Source organism: Malania oleifera, chromosome 3 (assembly GCF_029873635.1).
Source record: "Malania oleifera isolate guangnan ecotype guangnan chromosome 3, ASM2987363v1, whole genome shotgun sequence".
In the NCBI taxonomy this organism is placed as follows: domain Eukaryota; kingdom Viridiplantae; phylum Streptophyta; class Magnoliopsida; order Santalales; family Ximeniaceae; genus Malania; species Malania oleifera.
In genome coordinates, this window is record NC_080419.1 from 61,931,591 (window position 1) to 61,953,096 (window position 21,506).

General features: G+C 37.2%; 1 protein-coding gene across 3 annotated transcripts in view; it reads right to left on the minus strand.

Moving 5' to 3' along the window:
• LOC131152288 (uncharacterized) overlaps nucleotides 1–21,506 on the minus strand; it is a 105,002-nt gene that overhangs the window by 17,572 nt on the left and 65,924 nt on the right. The gene's annotated exons all lie outside the window — the stretch shown is intronic.

Below are 21,506 nucleotides of genomic sequence, written 5' to 3' on the forward strand. Positions count from 1 at the left end.
GGTGAATCAATGGGAAGATTCTCGAATAGCAAAGTTGGTGGTGGGATAAAGATGTCCACAAAGCAATAAAGACAAAAAAAAAAAGGTATAAAACGTGAAAAAATGTAGAAACATGGATAACTTTGAAAAGTATAAGGAGGCGAGAAAAGATGCAAAAAAAAGGCCTTTAGTGAACCTAAATATAGATCATTTAATAGTTTGTATGATAGATTAGAAATAAAAGAAGGGGAAAGAGATATATTTAAACTTGCTAAAGCTAGAGAAATGAAGAGTAAGGATTCAGGAAATGTAAAATGTATAAAAAGTGAGGATGGTATTGTCTTGGTTAAGGACAAAGACATTAAAGAAAGATGGTGTAAGTTAATTTAGTAAGTTGTTCAATGAAAACCAAATAGAAGGCTTAAACTTAGATTTAACAAATAAGGAAAAGACTAAAAATATGAGATTCATTCGCAAAATTAGAGTTAACGAAATTAAGTGTGCACTAAAGAAGATGAAAAATGGGAAAGTAATAGAACCGGATCACATCCCAATGGAAGTTTGGAAATGCTCAGATGACAATAAAATTATATGGTTAACTAATTTATTTAATACAATTATAAAAACTAAGAAAATGTCAGATGAATGGAGGAAAAGCACTTTAATACCTATTTACAAAAACAAAGGAGATATTCAAAATTGTAATAACTATCGTGGAATTAAACTTATGAATCATACGATGAAACTATGAGAAAGGGTAGTTGAACAAATATTAAGGTTAGAAACGAAGGTCTCAAAAAATTAATTTGGTTTTATGCCTAGAAGATCTACCATAGAAGCTATATATCTTTTAAGAAGATTAATGGAAAAGTTTAGGGAAAAGAAGAGGGACTTGCATATGGTATTTATTGACCTAGAGAAAGCATATGATAGGATACCTAGGGAAGTTATATGGTGGGTTTTAGAGAAAAAAAAAAGGTGTATGTAGTAGGTATACTGATGTCATTAAGGATATGTATGATAGAGTAATAACTGGTGTAAGGACTATAGATGGAGAAACTAGAGAATTTCCAATCAGCATAGGTGTACATCAAGGATCTTCTTTGCGCCCTTATCTTTTTGTTTTAGTGATGGACCAACTGACTAAGAGTATTCAAAATGATGTTCCATGGTGTATGTTGTTTGCAGATGATATTGTATTAATTGATGAAACTAGGGGCGGAGTACGGACTGAGTTAGAATTATGGAGAGAGGCTTTGGAATCTAGAGGCTTTAGGATAAGTAGAAATAAGACAGATTATATGAAATATAATTTCAGTAATGGTAGGAGGAATATTGGAGACAGTTAAATTTGATGATGAATAAATAAATAGCACTGGTAGATTTCGATAAGTTGGATCTATTATGCAAGCTGAAGGAGAAATTGAAGATGATGTAATGCATAGAGTTAAAACAGGTTGGGTAAAATGGAGAAGTGCTTCAAGTGTGCTTTGTGATTGTTGAATACCCTTAAAATTAAAAGGGAAGTTTCATAGGATGTCTATAAGACCAGCTATGCTATATGGATTAGAATGTTGGGCGACAAAGAAACAGAATATCCAAAAAGTAAAAGTTGATGAGATGAGAATGCTTAGATGGATGAGTGGTATAACAATGAAAGATAAATTAAGGAATGAATATATTCACAGTAAGTTAGGTGTAGCTCCTATAGAAGATAAGATAAGGGTGGGATGACTAAGATGGTATGGACACTTTCAACGTACGCCACATAGTGCGCCAGTGAGGAAGAGTAAGTTAGTTATTGTAGGGGGTAGTAGAAAGAGTAGGGGTAGACCTAAAATAACTTGGAAGAAGATAGTGAGTAAGGATTTAATAGCCCTGAATCTATCAAAAGAAATGGTCTATGATCGCATAAATTGACAGAAAAGGATTCATATAGCCGACCTCACCTAATGCGATTTAAGGCTTGGTTTTGTTGTTGTTGTTGTTGTTGTTATATCAAGTGTTTCAATTTATGGATGCAAGGGGTATTTTTTGTAATTTCTGAAATTTGGGGTTCATTTTGGTGAAATTAGCTTTGGCGGTCTCTTTTGTAATATTCAGGGGTATTTTTGTAATTGTAGTTATTTTTGGAGGGGATTTAGAACGTAAGTGGTTTTTAGAGGGGTTCATGTCCAAAATAGGAGTTGGCTTCTCTTGGAAGCTTAGGCCTAATATAAATAGGACTCTTCAGCCACTTTGCTGGGGGATTTTGCAATTTTATCTTTGAAAAGATTTCTCTCCAGAGCTCAGCTCAACACCAGCAAGGGTTATGAAGATTTGGAGGCAAGGGTTTTATGGATTCAACCCTGCAGTGCCTACTAGTCCCTCCATCGCAGCGAAAGGCGCAGTCCCTCCATTGCAGCTAAAGGCACAAGAGGCTAGCAGAAATCCGCTGTTACCATTCTGAAACAGTGCCAAAACAGGTACTGATTTGAGAATTAAGTTGCAGTGGTTCACATAATTTGTCTTATTCACTGAACTGAAATTCACAGCAGTCGTCTTTTCATTATTTTATGGCTTTAGTAGTCGCTTGAGTCAAAGACGGTGCAAAAAAACACCATCCTGAAATCTCTGTCTTCATTTCTGAATTTTCTTATATCCCTAAAGCTATTTGCATCAGGAATTGAGGTGGATCCCAACATGGTTAAGGGCATCATGAACATGCCCACACTAAAGAACTCAAAAAAGTAAAATTTCTTGCAGAGGTTGTAATACATTGTCTGTTCATAACACGACTAACTCACTTTCGTAGCCCAATCTTGAGAATACTGATTGTCTGCTCATAACATGACTAACTCACTTTCGTAGCCCAATCTCTAGAATACTGAAAAAAGATGCACAATGCCAGTGGATTATGAATATCACAAAGCTTTCAAAAGGATCAAGTCCCCAATTATAACAGCTTCACAATCCAGTGTATCCTTGCTGTTATACCTCATCATATTTGAGTGTCATAAGGACAATGGTAGCACAAAAGGTGGAGGAAGAAAATGGAGAAAAGGTGGTGTTCCATCTTAGTCAAAACTCATAAGAATGAAGTTACTTTGACTATCACTGAGAAGACCGGGCAAGCCTCGGTATGGACAAGACAAAAGATAAGAAATTATTCCGTGGCATGTTCAGTACAATTGATATGAAGGTTCGACAACTGAAGTTCCTCTTCAGCCAGCCTATCATGAACACAAAAACCAAGAGTGGATAATACTATCAATACAGTTTGTGGTCCAAAACGCAGTCAGGCCAAGTAGTGTAACATCCATCCCCTGTTGAAGGATTGAGTGTACAGGAATCCTTCCCTTTCCTAATGAAGATAAATGAAAGGTGGAGGATAAAGGATGGAAAACATCCTTTAATGGAACCTCAAACAAGAAGGGAGTGGAGGCTGGTTTCATGTTAATTTCACTGGAAAGAGTGACAAAACTGTTTGCCATTAAGTTCAACTGTTAAATTATATCGCAATTAACAACGTTAGTGAGTACACAGATTGCATGAGACTCTGAGCTAGTTAGAACCAGCATTACAGTTGGGGATTATGGAGTCAAGAATTCAGGGACTTCTCTACCAAAATTAAGATGAAATGATAAAAGAGGAATGAGTGAGGGACATACTTTGACCATCTTAACACACTCAAAAGAAAGTTCAAAGAAATCACATTCCACTACTTGCTTAGGGATAAAAACTGATTTGCCAACATCTTAGCCACCAAATCTTCCATGGTTCACATGCCTGTTCAAAATAGCATAAAAAGGATAGGCCAGCTCATTGGCACAAAGACAATGAAGAAGTAAAAGAGGGAACATAAATGATACAAGGATATTGAAAACCTAATCACCAAGTCAAAAAGATATGCCAACTCATGGAGAGTGTCGTGGTGGAGCCGGCAGGCATGAGCTTTAAGTTGTATACAACAACAACAACCCTTAAGCCCCATTAGGTGGGGTTAGCTACATGAATCTTTTTCTGCCAATTCACCCGATCAAGAGCGTTTTCCTCCATTAGATTAAGGGCGGTGAACTTTAAGTTGTATGGCGATGCAATTTATATTTTACCTACAGAAGATTGTACAAAGGAGGCATAAGGGGATCCATCTAGTCTCTGAAGGGAAGGAACAATTAATAAGGCTAATCGAGGAGGTGCATGGTGGTATTTTTGGCCCCCATATGAATGGACACATGCTAGGCAAGACAACATGACTAGCATTATTGTAACTATTTAAATGAATTATGTTCAATGGCCTTACAAGTGCCAAATATTAGCTAATCTAGATTAATTCACAACTCCGTAGCATTTTTTACACTTAGGGAATTGACATTAGGAAGGTGACCCAAGAATCCAATTGACACAGGAGTTTTATCAGTATCACCAATGGACACTGATACATATAACTTTCCAAAGGATATTCCCCTAAGATTCCACTAAGTGAGCAGAGACCACTTCCTATTTCATGCTCAACACAAAGAAAGAGGCTCAGTTCAGGGCAACAAAATCACAGATTTGGGATGTTGATGAAAATAATTTACAACGTATCACACTTTAAAAGTGAGGTTAACCTATTACTTCAACATTACGACATTCAAATGTATAACTCATTGTGATACCAAATACAATCCAATGTGGCACTCAAAGAAACTAACAAAAATGTCAAAGTCATTTTGAAGAAAATGTTAGAGGGGCAGAAAAATTAGAAGCAGCTATCCAACCAACCATTTAGCTTTCATAACGAGCAATGAGAATGATAGACCATCCTTCTCCATCTCAAGTATGATAGGGCAGTTCAGGGTCAAACGAACCCAGGCTTTGTGGGAAGGATATAATAAGATACAATGTACAGGGTATGCATATGAACTCTAAACTAAGAAACTATAATGACCTAATCTCTTCTGGATGGAGCTTAACAAGCACCAGGTCTCCTACATTGAAGTGCAATGATCCTCTCCCCTAACAAGCCCACTTCTTCATTCGCTTAATAGGTTTCTCTAATTAGACTTGGGCAATCTCCATTCTTTCTCTTTTTTGTTTTTTTTACATAGCAAAAGAAATTAATTAATAGGACGAGAATTTACAAGGGGGAGAAAAGGTATCTCCCAAAAAAATCTGGAAAAAACCAGACAAAAACTAAAACATAAAAAATAGAAATCAATCCAACTGATTCTTCCAATCTCTATTTAAATCCTAAAAGCTAGCTTCTCTAAAAATACCAAACCTGATATACCATAAATAAAGAGTTGAATCTTTTCCCGCACCAAATACAAATTCAACTTCTTCCTGGAAAAAAAAATCTGCACATTGGATTCCAACCAAAGACCCCATAAAACTGCATACTTGCAACCCTTCTGTTGGCCTAACTGGGTTTTTCAATCTTGTTTTGATGATAACAAATAGAGGATGTTTTAATATGTGTTGTTAAGTGGCTTTATTTCAAGTCTAAGTAAAAGGACACTCATGGTTAATCATGGAAGTAAGCTGGAAATCAAAGTCAATCAAGTGAAAGTTTCTCAGTATATTGAAGCAATGAATGACAAATGAAGAGCTTAAAGGCTAAGCAAGACTTGAAGTAAAGACTGAACCTCAAGAAGTTGCAAGACTTAGTGATTAAGGAGATAATGCTTAGAAGGACATTTGTAAGTATGTCAATTCATTACTATTTAGATATGTGAAACTCCTTAAGATACAAAGACTTAGAGACTAGCAATTGAAAAACCCTTGAAAATGTGTTTGAAAAGTTGTATTTGAGTTTTTCAAGTAAGCTAGATTTTAAAAATCAGAAATAAAAAAATATTTGAAAAGAGAGGACTGCCCAGCCGACTGACCATTTTGAACGTGGTTCAGTCAGCCGACTGACCCAAGTTATCTTTGAAAACCTGTCCAGCCGACTGACCTTTCTGAACTAGAATCAATCAGCCGACTGACATCCTTGCTTGCCCAGCTAACTGACCATTTTGAACGTGGTTCAGTCAGTCGACTAACATTTTCTTGAAATAAATTTTTGGCAGACAGAATGTCCCCAGTCGCCTGTCCAGCCAATTGACCAATACAAATGTTGACCCAGTCGAGTGAGTCAGCCGATTGACTCTACGAAGATCTTGAATTTCAAACTATACGGAAAGTTCTTCAAAATTAATTTTACGATTTAATATCTTTTGAAAAGTTGCCTAAATACTCCATGTTAAATGAGGAAACTTTTCTTTAAGTTTATAAATACCTCCTTTGCTTAATGAAAATAAACACTCAAGCAATACACGCTTTCTACGCTAAAATTCTCCTAAAGCTCATACTTGCTCACACTTTTACTGAGGGAAACTCTACGAAATTGCTGGTTGATTAAAAAAAGTTTTGGTTCTGATTTGCAACTAAAATCTCTATATCAATAAGAAAGAACTATTGGTGACTTCTAAACCTTGAACTTCATATTTTCTATTTAGTTTTGGTTTTGAAGTACGATTAGTGATTTAACTTGTACAACTTGCTCTGTGTTTGAGAGTGTTTTTGTATGCAGATATCCGTTCCTTTCTAGTAGATCTTTGACGGTTCAAAGTATAGTTGGATCGTTGCACCAAGCATAAGTTGTTGCTTGGGGAGGTTTCTCTTTCTAAAAAAGAGGTTGGTTATTGTAAAAGGTTTTTGTTCCACCCGGAAGGAACAAGGTATAGTGAAATTCTCAGGTGGTTGACCTAAGGCAAGGACGTAGGCTGGGGTAAGCCGAACCTCGTAAAAACACCGTCTCACTCTCTTTTCTTATTCTCTTTAAATTCCAACAAAAATATAAACTGCGTGGACGTGTTAATCTTACAAACAACCTTGGATATTAAATAAACCTAAGATTAAAATTGATTGGGTTGATCATCATTGATTGCGGAAACCGAAAGGGAGTACGTTGGTTAATCAACTCCTAAATTCTTTTAACTAAGGGTTCATTTAAAATTGGAGTTATTGAAAAGAGTGATTAGATGTTATTTTAATTTTTAGTTCAAAGGCCAACTACAGGACTTACACATTCATATATAGGGCTGCTAATAATTAAGCTGAATACTACAAAGCATACATTAATTGATTACTTGTATTGTGTTTGATTGGTTTGAATAGTTGATTATTTGGTTGTTTATGTTGTGGACGTGGATTGAATAGAATACGTAAGCTTTTCGTGTGGATTGCCTAATCAACAAGAAAATAAGAAGTCTTTAAAAAGAATTGTAAAAGGCTGAGATTTCGAAAAGGGACTCATAAGAAAAATTTTAAATAACCCAATTCACACCCCCTCTTGGGACTACACCTTAGGTTTCAACTTCCATAGAGCTGCCCTTTCCTTCTTCCAAAGCCTGCAAAAGAAGAGATTGACAAATCTTCCATAGAATAAGGTCAGACCCAACTCTCTTCCATAACACTAAACAATTTATTCCAAATCCTCCATGAAAAATCACAATGCAAAAAGAGGTGAGAAGCTATTTTGGAGTTCGTATAAAGAGAACATACAAGCACTTGGAGAGAGAGCCTTCAGAGGTCTCCCTATCTACAACAAGTTATAGGCATTAATTTTGTTAAGCACAACCAACCAAGTAAACGCTTTAAATTTTGGGGCAATTGTAATCTTCCAAATAACAGAATAAAGAGGAAAGAGATAATTTGAATAGGTAAAAAATTCAACGAATGATTTACAAGAGGACACCCCTGAACAATCCAAACACCAAGAATGAACATCCCTACCCGAGGATAATTTGCAATTGTTCAATACAAAAACAAAGAAGACAACTCCACCATCTCCCTATCATTCAGAGATCTCCTGAAATGAAAGGGTTGTTTGGTATCACTGTCAAAAATTAGAGAAATGAAAACTAAAACTAGAAACAAAAACTAAAAACTAGAAAGTAGAAACCAACAACCTATTTAGTTAATATTTATAAAAATAATACAAATTAAAAACTTAATAAAAAAAAAGCTCATTTTCATCTTTAAATCAAAATACTATAAAAATACGATTAAAATAATAAAATTACAAATAATAGACATTAAAAAAAAAAACTATACTAAAAATAAAATTTATTACATTTATTTTACTTAATTGTTCTACTTTCAAATTTTGGTTTACAATAAAAATTTTATTAGACATGACAATTGAAAAATAGTAAAATTATTTTGTAATTGGCTTTATTATTATTTTTTAAAATTTGTGTATATTTTTATTTTAATTATATTTAAATTTATATTATCGTTTAATTTTGATTTTAATTTAAAAGTGTATAAAATGAATAATTTAATCCAAAAAAATTATTTCTAGATATTGAAATTTCTGGCAACAAGTTGCCAAAACTATTGAAAACCATAAAATCTAGTTTTCGATTTTTTGGCAAAATGTTGAAAACTAGCAACAGAAACAAAAAAACTAACAACAAAAACAAACACGCTTTTATAATCCGTTTTTTTACTGAGGAAAAACAGAAAACAGCAACGATACCAAACAAGCCTGAAGATTCCAAGATAATAAAAAGCCACTCCCACTATTCACAACGACAGAAATAACTTTGTTTGGCTTAGAGCACAATCTAAAAATAACATGGAAAAGAAATCGAAAAAGAATCATTCTCGAGCCATGGGTCTTTGCAAAAATGAATCCTGAATCCCCAGCCCACTATAAATTAAGTGACATGGGTAAAAATGTAGTAATCTGGGAAATAGACCTCCACAGACTCCCTAAAGAGCATCTCAAGCTAGCATTGCTATCCCACCTATTCTCATCCAACCCAAACTTATTGCAAATAACTATATGCCATAGGGAATTATCTTCCAAGGGGAAGCACCACAACCATTTAGCTAAAAGAGCAGTGTTTGTGGACAACAAGTTACCAAGACCCAACCCCCTCCCTTTTTGGACTTACTAACCTCTACCTAGTTTAATAAATGGTCCCTATGAACCCCCACACCAGACCACAAAAAATCCCTCATAATTCTCTCAAGCTTGTTCGTGACTCCCACAGGAATTCTAAAAAAAGATTAAAAAAAAAAATACAAATGGATACTAGATAGACAAGCCTGGATAAGCGTAATCTCCAACCAAAAGAGAAAAGGGCACCCTTCCAACCATCCAATCTCTTCGTAATCCTCTCCACCACTGGACTCCAAAAATCCACCCCGCTAGGATTCCCACCCAATGGAACCCCTAAACAATTAAGGGCCATTCCGATTCATACCTCGCATTTGCTACCCAAACTCTAGTTCTCTCATTGGGTACATTTAGAGTTGCTAAATCACTTTTCCCCATATTAATTTTAAGCTGATAAACTCTCTAAAAAACATTAAGAATAATCAAATTTCTTACAAACAAAAGATTATGGTCATCAAGAAAGAAAATCGTACCATCAGCAAAATGAAGATGAGAGACTACCACCCTTGTCATTCCCCACACCAAATCCTTTAACCAACCCGTTATCAACCGCCCTATCCACCATCCTACTTAAAACATTAGCTACAAGTACGAACAAAAAAGGGGATAATGGATCTCCTTTTCTAATGCCTCTCAAAGCAGTAAATCAAGATTTAGGTTCACAATTTAACAATAACAGAAAACCACATATTAGATTGGCAGCCCCTAATCCACCTACCCCATCGCTCCCCAAAACCCTTTTTCATGAACACCTTATCTAGGAAACTCCAGTTCACTCCGTCATAAGCTTTCTCAAAATCTACTTTAAAAACAAACCCCCTCCTTTTATTCCTAAGGATGTCCTCCCCCACCTTATTAGCCACCAGGATAGCATCCACTATTTGTCCCCCCCCCCCCCCCACCCTCCCCCTTCCCCAAGCACACTAGGCTCTAAAAATAGAATCATTAAGCACCGCACTCAACCTATTTTCTAAGACTTTAGTGATAATCTTACATGCACTAGTGACAAGACTAATAGGTCTAAAGTCCTTCACCTTAGAAGATCTAGCTTCTTAGGCACTAAAGCTATAAATTTAGATTTGATACTCTTGCTCAAAATCCCATTCCTAGAGAACTCATTGAAAACGTTCGTCAAATCGGTCATAACTATCTCTCAACAATATTGAAAGAATTCCATGTGAAACCCATCCGGACCCAGAGTCTTATCTCTATCCATCCCAAAAACCAACCCCCCCCCCCCCCACCCCCCACTTCCTCCTCATCAAAAGGTCTCTCTAGACAAAGCAATTGATCAGTAGAGATAGGATCCCAATCTAAACCCTCGATCGCAGATCTATTAAGACTATCCTCTAAATAAAAATTACAAAAGAATTTAGTCATAATAGAAGATATCAAACGTTGATCATTAGTGCTCCTACAATCCCCCAACTCCAGCTCCCCAATCAAATTATTCCTCTTACTTCCATTGGCTAATCTATGGGAAAAAAAAGAAAAAAAAAAAAAAAAAAGGAATTACAATCACCATCTTTCACCCACTTAAATTTTGTATCTCGTCTCCAACTCCTCATTTCTTGAAAGATCACCTCTTCCAACTCGTTTTTAATAGAGACTCTTCTAGCCTCTTCACTGTCCGACAACATTACCTCCTCCTCCTTTCTACCCAAAACCAGCCAACTCGCCCAAAAGACTAGATTTTCTAAGCCTAACATCACCAAACTCCTCTTTATTCTAAACTTTTAGTTTTTCCTTCAGCCTTTTTAACTTCATTATGAATCTAAATCCATCCCAACCCCTCTCCACATCCTCACCCAATGAATACCTAGCCAAAGGCTTAAAAGTCGCATGGTTAAGCCATATGTTCTCAAACCTAAAAGGTGTAGGACCCCACGACACCTTACTAGACTCCAACAAAATAGGGAAGTGATTGGTAGTTGTCCTATGAAGAGTCATATGAGATAGATTAGGAAACTCATCCTCCCACTCACGACAAAACAAAAATCTATCCAATCTGGCTATCGCTCTAGCCCCCCACCCCCCCCCCCCCCCCCCCCAAAAAAAAAAAAACTGACTAAGTGAATGAAGTATTCCCCAAAGGAAGACCTCTCAACTCGCAATCCCTAATTAAAGAATCAAACTTAAGCATACTCAAGGTAGTTCTTCTCTCTAGGAAATCAAATTGCATTGAAATCACTTCCTGTGATCCACCTAGGGGAGCAAAAGCCAAAAATAAAGTTGAGCTCTTCTGAATAGGAGTTCCTCAAGGTAGGTCTAGAAGGACCGTAGACTGAAGAGACCCACCACTGACCCCTCCCTCTAAATTTGAATAAAACCGACAAAGGAAAAAACCCCGTCAAGGTATCCACTTTCAAAGTAGAGCGCAAATCCCATAAGACAAGAATGCCCCCTGACGGGCCTCTCGAAGGAAAAAATTCCCAATCCCTACAATGCCCACACCAAATAGTCTTCAATCCCCTATATATCGATTCCAATTTAGTTTCCTAGATAAGTACAATATTGGGGGAGCTTTTATCCAATTACCTACTTAATCAAACTACTCTTCCTCAAACTCCCTAATTCTCTCACATTCCAACTATCTTTATAATTTAATGCGTTTACCACCCTTCCTGATTCCTTTCTCAACCCCCCCCCCCCCACCCCCCCATAATTGATTGACAACACAAAGTTTTTTTAACTCCTTCTAGACTTTCTTCTTTCTTCTCTCATTTTCCTAGGACTCAAACCCAAACTAACCACTTTACCAATCAGGTCAAACAACTCCAAACCCATACCTTCGAGGAGTTGTTGCGAGTCAAGGCAATCTTTCTCACCTCTCTTAAAGCTAAGGTCAAGACCCTCCCACTTAGAAAAATCATCCTTGTGGCAAAAAGTTACCGAAGAACGCGTCGGATTAATAGGGATGGGTAGGATGCCTTTACTACTCTTAGATGTACAAGGGTCCCCCGAAAGAAGATCTGTTTTCCTAGTAAGATTCCACCCCCCTTCCCCTGATATCACAACAAGGAACGACTGACTTAGAAAACAAGGTAGGGACTAAGCCTATGGCCAGGGTCAAAAGACAAGTTTCTCAAGCATTTAAAACATTCATCTAGTCACAATTGCACATGGGAAAATTTTTGCTTGCTTGTGCAAAATTTGAGTTTGAGTGAATACTAAGACTCTCCATTTGCAGCAAACTCGATTCTGAATTATCCTCCTTGTTAGCCTCAACCTCGTCTAGGTCTTCATTGGGATTTTTTGAACAAATGAAACAATCCTTCATCCTCGAATTCAGCTCTCATCTTATCAACTAGAAGCTCCTTCTTGGACTCACACATGTTGCCTATCTCCTCATTTGAATCTAACATTGAACACTCTTCCAAATCCCCTTCAAAATTTAAGTTCATCGATTCAACATGATATGCTGTTGTTATATCAACCTGCTTGCCAAAGTTTGCATCCTATTTCTTAGCGTAGTTTATCATAGGTTCCACTAAAAGTGGACACTCCTTTGAACTCAGCCCAGCCACCTATTCTTGATTCTCTAGTAAATTCTGATGCAGTTTTGGATTGGCTATCAGCATTTGAGCCCTTTTCCTTAATGACCCAAACAATTTTCATCTTTATCTGCTTGGTACAGTCTCTATGATTGTGCAAGGTAACCATTTCTAAATCCGTCTTTAGCTTAGATCCTCCTTCGAGTGATGCAATGGATGAATACGGAAGAAGTCTTTGGAACACACTTCTCCTCACACTAGATGCCTCTAAACTAATATTCGATGAACCATAGTCCCAACACCTGTAGCTGACACTTTTAGCAAGAAGTTCAACGGTGGTCGGCAAAATTACCAGCTAGCTTTGAGAAAAGCCATCCACCCCTTCTTTTGATGGCCCTTTGGAATGTAGACAGTGGATAGAAACTCATCGTTGCCTTTCGCCAAGCATATGTATCTACCCCTACCATTTTCACAGATCCAAACTAGTTCTTCCTTCGCAAACAAAATGAATAAGACAAATGTCCCAACATATTCTGTAAAAACGAAAGTCAAGGAGTCCATCTAAACCACAGAGAAGACTTTCCTCTCAATTCTGAGGGAAGCGAACTCTCGCATCCCTGATTTGAGCACTAGCAAGGGCCTTAGGCAATCCAAAGAAGTTAAAGGGACAGATAAGAGAGGACCAGAGTGAACAAAAGAATGGTGAAAGGAAATTATGCAAGACTAAGGTTCAGCTCATGATTTTTCAAGTGATTGAGAATATCAAGAAGTGATCGCAAGGGGTCGGGGAGGTGCAAACGATTGTTAACGAAAAAAAAAATGATCATTTCGAGGAGTTGGGGAGGGAGTTTCAATCGAGACAAGTGGTCAAGGTTTGAAGTCGAACATTAGAGAGAGGGATACAATCATCACTAGGGCCTCTGCCATCACTGAGGAGCACCCAAATATTTAATGATGTAAAAAATAATTGTGTCATCTACTTTTTCGAGTAGTACTTCAGTGTTGGAATAAAAATATAGTACATCGATAACCTATTTATAATGGTTATAACCACAAGTATAGACCAATGTCCTCAACTTTAGGAGGCCGGTTATAAAGTCAAGTGAGAAACTCTCCCTTAGTATTTGTGGCACTTGAAGAGGCTTTAATAACCATGTAGTCTTCTTCTACTGAACCTTGTTTTGCTAGCAGGTGAGATTGGTTTGAGATACTCATCCACCTCATCTCACATGTATAGCCACTAATAGCTCTGCTCCTACAATGCAAAGTCCAATGCCATCCTAGGTGGTAAGCTTGCCCATATGGTGGCATGACACTCTCACTACAGAATCGTCTTAACATCACAAACTTGATGAACGAAGAATTGGTTTCCATGTATTAACAAAATGTGATCCTTTAACCATAACTTGTACTCTTTGCTGTTTTCCACCAACTTCACGATGTTACGAGCAACTAGATCTTTGACAAGGTTCTCCTTAATGTGTCCTTCCATTGTTGTGGCAGCTTTACTTACTCTCAAGTTTGTTACTTATTAGCTTAGGGGTTCTTTTTGGATGATTAAATTGACTTGGCCAACATAATTGATTAAATCCCCCCCCCCCCTCCACTCTCATGAAGGCATTGCTTTTGTTTGGGAGCGTTTTTTTTTTAAAGTGCTTATAGAACTTATTACTTAAAATAAATAATTACACAAAAGAGTAGTGTTTGGCTTGCACAAAAAAGTACTTGCTGCAAAAAAGTACTTTTTTGAACCACTTATCTGAGAATAAAATAAGTGCATTTGGAAAAGTTAAATGGGATTGCTTTTTACGCACTTATAAGTAGTACTATAGAAAGGCGGAAGCATTTTTGTAATTATAATGACTTTTGATGACACTTACGTAACTTCACAAAAACTATCCTCTTCCCCCCTCTCTCCCTCTCTCTCTATCAAGACTACGTGCAAAACCTCCAAAACTTCTCTGGTTCGGTGGTTCCTCCTCTGCCTCCCACCGCTGTATCTGCCTCCTGCCTCCATTGCCACCTTCCACCGCTGTTGCCAAAAACCATCTCATTGCTCGTTCCTCCTCTTCATCGCCAGTTTCAACTTCCACCACCGTCACCAAAAACCATCTCTGCTTCTTGCCGCTGGTTCCTTCTCGTCATTGTATTGCCTCCACTATCAAACACTATCGAAAACATACCAACCCAACCCATTCAGCCTCCCCTTATGGTTGTAGACCATGGCACCATCTGTCCCCTTTGCAAATCTACAAATTGCTCCATATGTTTTTAGGGTTTGATTAGTTTATCAATTAGAAATTGTTGAATTCTAAAAAATATTATAAAATTAGTAAGAGTATAAATATAAGCTAACAATAATATTACTTTATTTAATATAAAATCTGAAAAAAATATTAATTAGGAAATTATTTTATTTAAAAAAACCTATCAAGATCACAAAATAAAACTAGACAATATTAACCAAGGAAGCCTCTTTTCAACCCCTTTTCATCATAATTTACCAAGTTCTTCAAATTTGCTAATTGCTAATTCCCTTTGACCCTTCAACTTTCAACTTTTGCCACCATCCAAGCGCACTTCATTTCCTTCAAAATCAGTCAACTTGAAGTGCATTTTATCCAAAGGATCTTGAGCTTCAAACTCCTTCTTAGGAACCTCCTCCATGGCTGTAGACGAAATTCCATCCCTTCACTGTAAATTGTTAACGGGACCATCATTATCAAAAAGAGAAACTCCATCCAAACCTTCCAACATGGATGGACATAAGAATCCCCTATCTCTTCACAAGAATCCAAAACATACCCATATTATTCTCGAATATCATCCAACGACAGCCCCCATTGCATTTAAACTCAGTAATACCATCACTTTCTGCATCTGAAATGTTCCCCCCCTTTCTTTCTCTCTTTTTCTTTACTTACCCATTACGACACCCAACCTCCTCCTTAGCATTCAAATCTTCCACTATGCTAAGCTCTCCTTTAGAATCTGATGCAGGGGCAGCATCAAGGTTCTGCAGCCATGGGAGAATTTAGAAGAAATAGCAGAGGAAGGAAAGGGAAGGAAGGAGAGAGGAGATACGAGGGGGCAACTCATGTGTTAGGACCGGAGGAGCCCATGGGTGGGCTTGATACACATGGGGAACACCAACTTGACCCAAAAACTTAAGCCTATTGGGTCTTGTACCCAACCATGTATATAAGCACCCATCATCCACTCTAATTTTCCAATGTGGGACAAGCTCACAACTGAAATTCTCAATAATCTCCCCCTCACTTGTGAGTTCTAACTGCTCCCCCTTGAACGGAAATCGTCTCCCTCATGGGAGTAAACCCAATTCCCCAACAGTTGCTCAAGTGGGCCTTACCACTGGCACCTTACATGCGTCGCATTGCATTCCACGTGCCTTTGAACCAATCCTACCTCTCACGTCTTGACCCTATTCGGATCCATCCGTAGCCTAGATGATCCTTATTGGCCTCAGCCACACACTTGGTCCTCCAACTGTTAGCATGTCAGGAGAATTAGCTTCATGTCTCGACTTTTTACGATGTCGCTCACCTAGAGTTACAAACTGTCAGCTCTGATACCACTTGTTAGGACCAGAAGAGCCCATGGGTGGGCTTGATACACATGGGGAACACCAACTTGACCCAAAAGCTTAAGCCTATTGGATCTTGGGCCCAACCATGTATATAAGCACCCATCATCCACTCTAATTTTCCAATGTGGGACAAGCTCACAGGTGGAATTCTCAACATCATGTTCAATTAACAAGTCACATTCATCAATAACTGCCTACATCATGGTTTTCACACACTACTTATAAGAAAGCCTCTAAACACTTGAAATTACACACATACCCCTAAAACTACATTGCATTACAAACAAACTCATACTTTACACTAATATTACAAATAAGCCCCCCAAATACACATAATACCATACTACTTAAACAAAATACATAATAAACTACTAATTAAACCCAACATTCCTTAACCCTACTCTTCTTAATAATTCTCCAGCAAGGATCTTCCCAAGGTCTTGCTTCTTGTCTTACATCAGAATCTCTTTGTAATAGCCTTGCCACTGACTCACCAGATTTCTCCCTTCTCTTCAAACACCTTCCTCACCTCAGCACCCATACAAGCCACCCTCTAATGAGCAAAAACCTTGTTTCAGCCAAATCTGTTATAATTAAGACAAGAACCATTGCTAATCCCTTTTCAAAACTTGTTGCATTTTTAACACCACAATCTTGTATTGAATCTTCCCCGCTGCTATTCTGAGTTCTTTCCGAAACCTAATCAGTTCAACTCATAACTTGGAAACTGTAGACTGGAAATAGAGTGCACTTCTAAAGGGTATAGGGTCCTCCTTCTCAATACTTGGCTTCTGGGTTCTAGGGATAGTATTTTGGGCCTGCCCATTTTTGGTTTCCAGCAAGGAAGTACCTGGATTGCTATTACCGAAAGCATAAGCCATGCGCATGAAGCCCAAAGGACGAGATCCTCCCCTTGACTCCAAATCAGACTTTCCTAAAAATTGAGCCTGATCAAATAATTGGCCCAATTTATTAAAAAAGACTTGCCTTCTTTCTCTATTATTTGGGCCAAGTCCAAAACAAGAAATATAACACCCAGCCCACTCCTTTTTGCAGAGTCCTCCCCAAGTGCAGCCTTACAAAATATGCTGAAATACAATAATATTATTCATATAATAACAATGCAGATTTTTAGAACACTTAAAAATAAAAGTGAGCATCCAAACAACACTTATTTAATCAGCACTTGTAATCAAAATGCTGATGATAAGTGCTGAACTGAAAAAGTACTAAAAGTCATAAGTGGTGTATGGTTGTATCAAAAAATAAGTGTTCATTATAAGTGCAAATCAAATAAGTGTTGTTTGGATACTCACTTTTATTATAAGTGTTGTTAAATTTATATGTTATAGTTCATTAATAGTTAATGTGTTAGTATACAATAAAAATAATATATGATAGATTATTTTTAAATTAATATTTCAAATTAAAATTATTAATATTCTTCTAATTAATAGTTTAATTAATTATGTTAACTAATACTCATAATTAAATTTTGTTAGAAAAATAATATAAAGATTGTTTTTTTATTAACCATAAAGTTGTTACTCATATATATCTATAACTTATGATTATCAATTTATCATATTAATTTATGCTAAATATTATTAATTAAATTAAGATTTTAATTAAATTTAGTATTAATTTAAATTAAATGGCTGCTGCGAAGAGAGGCGATCGGTAGGCGATCTGCGAAGGAGAGGACACCTAGGGGGAGCGGAAGCAACAGCATCGCAAGCACAAATGGCTTGTGGACCAGGGAGGAAGCAAGCAATGATGGCAAAGGCTTGCAGAGGAGGAGGAAGGTTGATGCGATTCTTCGAGGAAATGGTGCTAGGAACCAGATCTGCGGAGGCAGCAGCGGCAGTGGTGATGATGGCGGAGGCTTGTGGAGGAGGAGGGGGAGAGGAGGGTTGCTGCAATTTTGTAAAGGAGATGGTTCTACACACAAAATCTCCGAAGTACAGGCGGTGAAGGAGGGGCAATGCGGTGGCAGTAGCAATGATGGTGGAGGTCCAATGAAGGAAAATTTCTTGGGAAGAAGGGAGGAGGGAGATAGATGGGGCTGCATTTCAGCGAGAGGGAGAGGGGGGGCTGGGGTGAGAATTTGTTAAACTAAGAAATTGACACAAAAATTCAGACTATTTACGAAAGTGCCACAGCATGTGAACAGTCACTTTTAAGTGTCCAAAAAGCTATATGGGATTGCTTTTGAAAAAACACTTAAAAGTTCTAAAAAAAGGTGTTTCAAAAAAGCACTCTATTCATTAAGTACTTATTTTAGTTCAAACTAAACAAAACCCTGTTTATAAGTACTTATTTCAAGTGATAAGAGCAAAATGTACTTTTTTTTAAGTGCTCCCAAAAGGGGGCTCAGCACTTTTTCAGTTCAACACTTATTAAATTCAGTACTTTTTCAAAAAAGTACTTTTCAATATTAAGTAGTTCCAAATGATCGATCCTAGGAGACTACGCAAATATAAAGGACCTTATATTGGCCAAAGTTGGGAAGGTCTCTCATAAGAATATAAGATTGATCCTCCAACTTGAATAATGGTGCATCATGTGTTTCACGTCAATTGCCTCAAGCCATTCAACACTGTCAAAGCACTACTAAAGATAAAAAAAATTCTACAAATGAGAAGTAGTTCACATCATCGAGGCGGCAACAAAATGAGTTCTTAGTGAAATGATAAGGCCTTGGATGTGAGCAGAAGACATGCATATGTTTGTAGATAAAGTTGATAAGTATTTAGCATCAAAGTCTACAAGGATGTCAATCACCTAAGTTGGGGAAGAATGCCACGAGCCAAGCTTGTTTAAGGTCTCATGCTTGCTTGTTACCACTTGCCTGGTGCACATTGGATGGGTAACCATCATGTAAATACTTAAGTAGAATTTTTACTTTAGGTAGATTAATGACTTAAGGGAAATAAAGAGTATGAATACTCAATCATACTAATGATTCCTAATGACAAAGTAAGATTAGCATAGAAAGCTTTTTAGGGGAGGCTAAGTATTCATCAATCTTTGTATAACTCACTAGATATTGTAAATGTGTTTAGCCTGCTTTCTTTCCTTGCTAAGTACACATTGCTTACAAAGGTGTGTAGTACACGAATTGCATTGCATTATGGTTTGCCGCTTGAGTCATGCTTACTTTATGTTTTCTTATCAGTTTATCACTTATCTTATGCTCTGTATTCAATGCTTGAGAACTAGCTCATGTGGTGAATACATGATTTACTTTTAGCTGACTAGTTAACCTTGTATACAACTACTAGTTCCTTTTTGACTAGTTGAGCTAGTATGCTACAACTAATGCTGCATGGCCCTTCACACGGTGTGAAGTGTTCGACTCGTGAAACATGTACACAAAAGGAAAAGAATGATAGTAAAAAGGAAAAGAAGGTCTTGAATCTAATATTAAGAACTCAAGTGTGCAGCCCCCGCAAACATATGCACACCCCCATTTAACTTGCACAAATGCCATCATTCCCTTTTGCTCACATCATTGTTTCTTTACTTTTTCCCTCAATTACACCCTATCCTTAAGTAGGAAGTAGCCATGAGCTTATCCTAGCCCTGAGCTGCTTGGGATCTCAAACTCATTCTCATCCCTAAGCCATTCTCATTCAAATCCTATTTCGAGCCTTGAATTGATCTTAGCCGTAAACCATTCTCTAATTTTCATTTGAACCACATCTTGAATCCATTTTGAGCCTCACACTCATCCTAGCCTAAAGACCTTTAAGCCAATCTCTAGCCTTGAGCTAATTCAAGTACCCATATCAAGCCACCACTCTCTGACTTTGAGCCCATCCAAGTCTTGAATCTACGATAGACCCCAAGCTCATCCTAGTCCCAACATTGTGTTATTGGGCCTAAGTGAAATCTCTTCTATGATGGCACATTTGGAATTACAAAATACAAATCATTTCAAGACTATTTCTTCAATAATACATCCATTGTTTAGTTGTATTCACTAGTTCTCTTTATATCATGTGTTGCACGGATTAAAATGGATTAACATTTTAGTGTTGGCAAAGAAAAAAAAAAAGAAAAAAAGAGGTGAAGTAGCTTAGGTGTGAATGCCATAAGCAAGCACCACATTGTCTAGCAATGTGCTCACTCCTTATTTTCTCATTTTTCATAATTATTTCTCTCAAATACAATGCCTAGCACTTAAAGACACCTTGTTTATGTGAGCAATTTCAAACCCTTGGATAGCTTTCTTAGCCTCCAAGATTGAATCTTAACCCTAGTGCTCTCAATTCGGCTATAAATAAGTCTAGGGTGCTTCTTACTAGGAATTCGGAGAATGATATATTATTGCCTTGCTTGGAGCACAAGCAATCAATAAATAACGACGCCTATGTTTTGTTACACAAGACCGCAACTGCTTGAAGCTTCAACAGATTCGAAGTTCAATTCACAAATGAGACCACGGTATTCCAAGCTAGATTATTTTCATGTGTTTATTTATTTCTTCAATGTAGTTGAATGCTTTATTTACGAACTAAGCTTGGATTTCTTGTTTGGTTTTGTTAAGGCTTGATATACATTGTTGGCCTAAAACCTAACAGCTTAACCTTTTAGATAAAGTGGTAATCTAGCAAGGTATTAGAACTAGTTACCAGGAGGTCCTTGGTTCTAGTCTTGTTGTCCGTATTTATTGTGTGGTAATTAAAACATTATGGTATTCCCTACCATGAGTTTAATTTATCGTGTGTTTATTTGTCCACATGTTGTCAGGCTGCACGTGTGGGGGAGTGTTAAGGCTTGATATACATTGTTAGCCCACAACCTAATAGCTTAAGCTTTTAGATAAAGTGGTGATCTAACAGGTTTATTTATTAAAGGATCAAAGAAAACTAAATTTCTAAAAAGATGACTAAAAGAGCAAATTGAGGTGCTTAACATCTTTCCCAATGTTTGTGGAACTTCTCAGTTTATAACTTAATTCCTGAACCCGATACTTTCTTTAAGATGCCTTTCCAATTCTAGAGTCAAAAGTTTGTTTTCTTATAAGTGTTTACTAAAAAAATTTCAGTTGTTAATTGGATCCCATTTATTCAAGACCGTGCCATTTCAAGATGCTAATTCTTAGGGGTTCCTATCAAGTTACATTATTGAGATAATGGTGGTTGTGATTCCTACCACTCGAAATTGAGGAGTGGCAATCCTTGTGTGATAGGTTGTGTAGGTACCTACTATTTAGATTAAATTAAGTTAGAGGTGGTGACCCATTCTAGGTTCGTATTGCTTGATTTATTGAGGATAGTGGCTTGTCTTGATCATAAAATGCTAAGAAAGGAATTCTAATCATTTTTCGCCCTGTTTGACCAGGTCCAAGGGAGGGGTTCACTTAGTACATTCAAGATTCCAAATTATATTTGAAGCCAATTGATAGAGGACCACCTAGGCAACCAATATGGCACACCCATTTCAACTGTAGGCTAAGGAAATTATGGATTTTATTTTAGTTTGGGAAATCAGACTCTGGTAG